Below are 7,793 nucleotides of genomic sequence, written 5' to 3'. Positions count from 1 at the left end.
GAGTTTCTACACACCATAGATTAAGGTGTGGAGCTCTGCTGTTCCTTATGAATTAATGCAAAGTACTACTGTTTTTCTATTCAATTCAAGCCTATTTCTTCTCTAAGATATCCATTCGCACACAAGAACATGATGAATGTGATGATTATGTGACGCTCATCATCATTCTCACTTATGAACATGTGCCTGAAAAACACTTCCGTTCTACATGCAAACAAGCTTGAATGCGTATCTCTTAGCCTTCTGAACGTGAGATCAGAGTATTTGTGGTATAGGCTAGAATTATTGGCGGCCATTCTTGAGATCCGGAAAGTCTAAACCTTGTTTGTTGTATTCCGAGTAGGATCTGGGAAGGGATGGCTGTGACGAGCTTCAAACTCACGAGTGCTTAGTGACAGACGCAAAAGGATTACTGAATCCTATTCCAGTATGATCGAGAACTGACAGATGAATAGCCGTGCGGTGACAGCACATCTTGGACCATTTTCACTGAGAGGATGGGAAGTAGCCATTGACAACGGTGATGCCCTACACAAAGCTTTCCATGGAAAGGAGTATGAAGGATTGGATGAAGACAGCAGGAAAGCAGAGGTTCAGGGGGAACGAAAGCATCTCTATACGCTTATCTGAAATTCTCACCAATGAATTACATAAGTATCTCTATCTTTATTTTACGTTTTATTTGTCTTTTAATTATTAAAACTCTATAACCATTTGAATCCGCCTGACTGAGATTTACAAGGTGACCATAGCTTACTTCAAGCTGGCAATCTCCGTGGGATCGACCCTTACTCACGTAAGGTTTATTACTTAGACGACCCAGTGCACTTGCTGATTAATTGTGTGAAGTTGTGACAAAGTGTGTGAATTACATTCCGAGCACCAAGTTTTTGGCGCCGTTGTTAAGGATCACAATTTCGTGCACCAAGTTTTTGGCGCCGTTACCGGGGATTGTTCGAGTTTGGACAACTGACGGTTCATCTTGTTGCTCAGATTAGGTAATTTTATTTTAATTTTAAGTTTTTGTTTTTATTCTTTTTATTTTCAAAAAAATTTTCAAAAAAAAATTTTAATAAATTATTTCAAAAAAAAAATTTATTCTATGGCTTCAGAATTTTTAAAAATGAATTCTAGAGTTTCACGAGATATGTTGAAGGCTGGCTGGCTGTAAAGCCATGTCTAATTCTTTTGGACCGAGACTTCCACTCATCAGCACAGAAGCAAGTTGAATGAAGTATCAGCTGTTGTATGTCTGATTTGTATCTGCTAAAGCTTGGCTGGCCATTGGCTATGTCTAGTGTTTTGGACCGGAGCTTTCACTGAAAGCTTGGCTGGCTAGTAAGCCATGTCTAATTCCTGGACCGGAGTTTTAGACTAACATTGCAAGATTCATGGAATTCCTATTAAAAATTTTGAAATCCTTATTTTTCTTTTTTTCAATTAATTTTCGAAAAAATACCAAAAAATTTTTATAAAATCATAAAACCAAAAATAATTTGATGTTTCATGCTTGAATCTAGTGTCAAGTCATAAGTTTGGTGTCAATTGCATGTTTATCTCTTTCTTGCATTTTTCGAAAATTCATGCATTGCATTCTTCATGATCTTCAAGTTGTTCTTGATGAATCCTCTTGTTTGATCTTCATATTTTCTTGTTGTATGTTGCATCTTGTTTTTCATATGCACTCTTGCTTTCATAATGTCTAAAAATTAAAAATTTCTAAGTTTGGTGTCTTGCATGTTTTTCTTTTCTTAAAAATTTTTAAAAATAAGTTCTTGGTGTTCATCTTGACATTCAAAATGTTCTTGGTGTTCATCTTGACACTCATAGTGTTTTTGCATGCATCTTTTATTTTAATCCAAAATTTTTATGTTTTGCATCAATTTTATGTTTTTCTCTCTCATCATTAAAATTCAAAAATAAAAAAATATCTTTCCTTTTTTCTCTCATAAACTTTCGAAAATTTGAGTTGACTTTTTCAAAAAAGTTTTTAAAATTTAATTGTTTCCTATGAGTCAAATCAAATTTTCAATTTAAAAATTCTATCTTTTTCAAATCTTTTTCAAAAATCAAATCTTCTTCATTTTTCTTTTATGATTTTCAAAAATTTCAAATTGATTTTCAAAAATCTTCTTCTTATCTTGTTCATAATTTCAAAATCTTTATTAATAATTAATGTGATTGATTCAAAAGTTTTTAAGTTTGTTGCTTGTCTATTAAGAAAGGTTCAATCTTTAAATTTTAAAATCATATCTTCAAGTTTCTTGTTAGTCAAGTAATCAACTTTGATTTCAAAAATCAAATCATTTTATTTTCCTTTTCAAATCTTTTTCAAAATGATTTTCAATCATATCTTTTCAATCACATCTTTTTCAAAATCAATTTCAAAATCTTTTCTAACTTCTTATCTTTTCAAAATTGATTTTCAAATCTTTTTTTTTCAATTAATCTTATCTTGTTTGATTCTTATCTTTTTCAAAACTACCTAACTAATTCTCTCCCTAATTTTCGAAAATCACCTTCCTCTTTTTCAAAATTCCTTTTTAATTAACTATTTGTTTTAAATGTTAATTTGATTTAATTTTATTTTTCTTTCTTAATTTTCGAATTTTAACTTTAATTTTTAAATTAAAAACAAAAATATTTTTCTTTTCTTTTCAATTATTTTCTAATTCTTCCCTCTCTCATCTCCTTCTAATTATTTATTCATCTACTAACACTTCTCTTCCACCCAAGAATTCGAACCCACTCTTCCCCTCTGTGTTTGGATTCTTATCTTTTCCTTCCTGCATTTTTCTCTCCTTATACTTACATAGGGAATCTCTATACTGTGACATAGAGGATTCCATATTTTCTTTTGTGTTCTCTACTTTTTCATATGAGCAGGAATAAGGATAAGAACATTCTTGTTGAAGCTGATCCTGAACTTGAAAGGACTCTGAAGAGGAAGCTAAGGGAAGCTAAAGCACAACTCTCTGGAGAAAATCTGACAGAAATTTTCGAAAAAGAAGGAGACATGGCCGAAAATAATAACAATGCAAGAAAGATGCTTGGTGACTTTACTGCACCAAATTCCAATTTATATGGAAGAAGCATCTCAATCTCTGCCATTGGAGCAAACAATTTTGAGCTAAAGCCTCAATTAGTTTCTCTGATGCAACATAACTGCAAGTTTCATGGACTTCCATCAGAAGATCCTTTTCAGTTCTTAACTGAATTCTTGCAGATCTGTGATACTGTTAAGACCAATGGGGTTGACTCCGAGGTCTACAGGCTTATGCTTTTCCCGTTTGCTGTAAGAGACAGAGATAGAATATGGTTGGACTCTCAACCTAAGGATAGCCTAAACTCTTGGGATAAGTTGGTCACGGCTTTCTTAGCCAAGTTCTTTCCTCCTCAAAAGCTTAGCAAGCTTAGAGTGGATGTTCAAACCTTCAAACAGAAAGAAGGTGAATCCCTCTATGAAGCTTGGGAGAGATATAAGCAACTGACCAAAAAGTGTCCTTCTAACATGCTTTCAGAATGGACCATCCTGGATATATTCTATGATGGTCTGTCTGAATTATCAAAGATGTCATTGGACCATTCTGCAGGTGGATCTATTCACCTAAAGAAAACGCCTGCAGAATCTCAGAAACTCATTGACATGGTTGCAAATAACCAGTTCATGTACACTTCTGAAGGGAATCCTGTGAGTAATGGGACGCCTCAGAGGAAGGGAGTTCTTGAAATTGATACTCTGAATGCCATATTGGCTCAGAATAAAATAATGACTCAGCAAGTCAATATGATTTCTCAGAGTCTGAATGGATTGCAAGCTACATCCAACAGTACTCAAGAGGCATCTTCTGAAGAAGAAGCTTACGATCATGAGAACCCTGCAATAGTAGAGGTGAATTACATGGGTGAACCCTATGGAAACACCTATAATCCCTCATGGAGAAATCATCCAAATTTCTCATGGAAGGATCAACAAAAGCCTCAACAAGGCTTTAATAATGGTGGAAGAAACAGGTTTAGCAATAGCAAGCCTTTTCCATCATCCACTCAGCAACAGACAGAGAATTCTGAGCAGAATCCATCTAGCTTAGCAAATATAATCTCTGATCTACCTAAGGCCACTTTAAGTTTCATGAATGAAACAAGGTCCTCCATTAGAAATTTGGAGGCACAAGTGGGCCAGCTGAGTAAAAGAGTCACTGAAACCCCTCCTAGTACTCTCCCAAGCAATACAGAAGAGAATCCAAAAAGAGAGTGCAAGGCTATTACCTTACTTGGTATGGCCGAACCCAGAGAGGAGGAGAAGGACGTGAATCCTAGTGAGGAAGACCTCCTGGGACGTTCAATGACCAATAAGGAGTTTCCCTTTGAGGAACCAAAGAAATCTGAGGCTCATCTAGAGACCATAGAGATTCCATTGAACTTCCTTCTGCCCTTTATAAGCTCTGATGAATATTCATCCTCTGAAGAGGATGAAGACATTACTGAAGAGCAAGTTGCTAAGTACCTTGGTGCAATCATGAAGCTGAATGCCAAATTATTTGGTAATAAGACTTGGGAAGATGAACCTCCCTTGCTCACCAATGAACTGAATGCATTGGATAGACATAAATTACCTCAAAAGAAACAGGATCCAGATAAATTCCTAATTCCCTGTAACATAGGCACCATGACCTTTGAGAAAGCTCTGTGTGACCTGGGGTCAGGAATAAACTTAATGCCACTCTTTGTAATGGAGAAACTTGGGATCTTTGAGGTGCAAGTTGCCAGAATCTCATTAGAGATGGCAGACAACTCAAGAAAACAGGCTTATGGACAAGTAGAGGACGTGTTAGTAAAGGTTGAAGGCCTTTACATCCCTGCTAATTTCATAATCCTAGACACTGGGAAGGATGAGGATGAATCCATCATCCTTGGAAGACCCTTCCTAGCCACAGCAAGAGCTGTGATTGATGTGGACAGAGGAGAGTTGGTCCTGTAACTAAATGAGGACAAACTTTTGTTTAAAACCCAAGGATCTTCTTCTATAACCATGGAGAGGAAGCATGAAAAGCTTCACTCACTGCAGAGTCAACCAAAGCCCCCACAGTCAAACTCTAAGTTTGGTGTTGGGAGGCTACAACCAAACTCTAAGTTTGGTGTTGAACCCCAACATTCAAACTCTAAGTTTGGTGTTGGGAGGTTCTAACCATGCTCTGAACATCTGTGAGGCTCCATGAGAGCTCACTGTCAAGCTATTGACATTAAAGAAGCGCTTGTTGGGAGGCAACCCAATGTTATTTAATTATATCTATTTTATTTCTATTGTTATTTTATGTTTCTTTAGGTTGATGATCATGTGAAGTCACAAAAACTACTGAAAAATCAAAAACAGAATAAAGAACAGCTTTAAAAATAGCTCACCCTGGAGGAAGGACTTACTGGCGTTTAAACGCCAGTAAGAAGCATCAAACTGGCGTTTAACGCCAGAAAGAAGCATCAACCTGGCGTTAAACGCCAGAAACAAGCACCAGACTGGCGTTTAACGCCAGAACAGAGCATGGAAGTGGCGTTAAACGCCAGAAACAGGCTACATTTGGGCGTTTAACGCCAAAAACAAGCAGCAAGCTGGCGTTTAACGCCAGAAATGCATGCTAAGGGCGTTTTACACGCCTAATTGGAGCAGAGATGTTAAGTCCTTGACCCCACAGGATCCCCTCAGGATCTGTGGACCCCACAGGATCCCCACATTTTCTTCTCTCTTCTTCACACCTTTTCGTAACTCTCTTCCACAAATACCCCTCACCAATCACCTTAATCACTCTTCCCCATCACCTCTTCACCACTCACATCCATCCTCTCTTCCCCAAAAACCCCACCTACCTCCAAAATTCAAAATCTTTTCCCTCCCAAACCCAACCCTAATGGCCGAACCCTAAACCTCTCCACACTCCTATATAAACCCCTCATTCCTTCTTTATTTTCACACAACACAACCCTCTCTTCTTTCCCTTGGCCGAGTACACCTTCTCCCTCCATCTCGTCCATTTTCTTCCTCTTATCCTTCTTTCTTTCTTCTTTTGCTCAAGGGCGAGCAAACATTTTAAGTTTGGTGTGGTAAAAGCATAGCTTTTTATTTTTCCATAACCATTAATGGCACCTAAGGCCAGAGAAATCTCAAGAAAGAGGAAAGGGAAGGCAATTGCTTCCACCTCTGAGTCATGGGAGATGGAGAGATTCATCTCAAATGTCCATCAAGACTACTTCTATGAAGTTGTGGCCAAGAAAAAAGTGATCCCTGAGGTTCCTTTCAAGCTCAAAAAGAATGAGTATCCGGAGATCCGACATGAGATCCGAAGAAGAGGTTGGGAAGTTCTCACCAACCCCATTCAAGAAGTCGGGATCTTAATGGTTCAAGAGTTCTATGCAAACGCATGGATCACTAGGAACCATGATCAAAGTGTGAACTCGAATCCAAAGCATTGGCTTACCATGGTTCGGGGGAAATACTTAGATTTCAGTCTGAAAATGTAAGGCTGGCGTTCAACTTGCCAATGATGGAAGAAAATGCACGCCCCTACACAAGAAGGGTCAACTTTGATCAAAGGTTGGACCAAGTCCTCATGGACATATGTGTGGAAGGAGCTCAATGGAAAGTTGACTCAAGAGGCAAGCCGGTTCAATTGAGAAGACTGGACCTTAAGCCTGTAGCTAGAGGATGGTTGGAGTTTATTCAACGCTCAATCATTCCTACTAGCAACCGGTCTGAAGTTACTATAGACCGGGCCATCATGATCCATAGTATCATGATTGGGGAGGAAGTGGAAGTTCATGAGATTATACCTCAAGAACTCTACAAGGTGGTTGACAAGTCCTCTACTTTGGCAAGGTTAGCCTTTCCTCACCTCATTTTCCACCTTTGTAATTCGGCTGGAATTGACATAGAGGGAGACATCCTCATTGAAGAGGACAAGCCCATCACTAAAAAGAGGATGGAGCAAACAAGAGATCATGGACCTCAACAAGAGCATGAGAAAATTCCTCACCATGAAATCCCTGAGATGCCTCAAGGGATGCACTTCCCTCCATAAAACTATTGGGAGCAAATCAACACTTCCCTAGGAGAATTAAGCTCCAACATGGGACAACTAAGGATGGAGCACCAAGAGCATTCCATCATCCTCCATGAGATTAGAGAAGATCAAAGAGCTATGAGAGAGGAGCAACAAAGACAAGAAAGAGACATAGAGGAGCTCAAGAGCACCATTGGTTCTTCAAGAAGAGGAAGACATCACCTTTACTAAGGTAGACCCATTCCTTAATCTCCTTGTTCTTATTTTCTGTTTTTTGTTTACTATGCTTCATGTTTATTTATGTTTGTGTCTTTACTATATGATCATTAATATTTAAGTGTCTATGTCTTAAAGTTATGAATGTCCTATGAATCTGGTGCACGAAATTGTGATGTCCAGGCTCAAACAATCCCCGGCAACGTGAGCAACTTGGTGTTCTGATCTCAATACATAATTGTCACAACTTCGATACAACTAACCAGCAAGTGCACTGGGTCGTCCAAGTAATACCTTACGTGAGTAAGGGTCGAATCCCACGGAGATTGTTGGTATGAAGCAAGCTATGGTCACCTTGTAAATCTCAGTCAGGTAGATATAAAGTGATAATGGTGTTTTCGAATTTAATATAATAAAATAGGGATAGAGATACTTATGTAATTCATTGGTAGGAATTTCAGATAAGCGAATGGAGATGCTTTTCGTTCCTCTGAACCTCTGCTTTCCTGCTATCTTCATCCAATC

The sequence above is a fragment of the Arachis ipaensis genome, chromosome B07, assembly GCF_000816755.2.
Source record: "Arachis ipaensis cultivar K30076 chromosome B07, Araip1.1, whole genome shotgun sequence".
In the NCBI taxonomy this organism is placed as follows: Eukaryota; Viridiplantae; Streptophyta; class Magnoliopsida; order Fabales; family Fabaceae; genus Arachis; species Arachis ipaensis.
The sequence above is the reverse complement of the archived record's forward strand: the minus strand, read 5'-3'. Positions refer to the sequence as shown.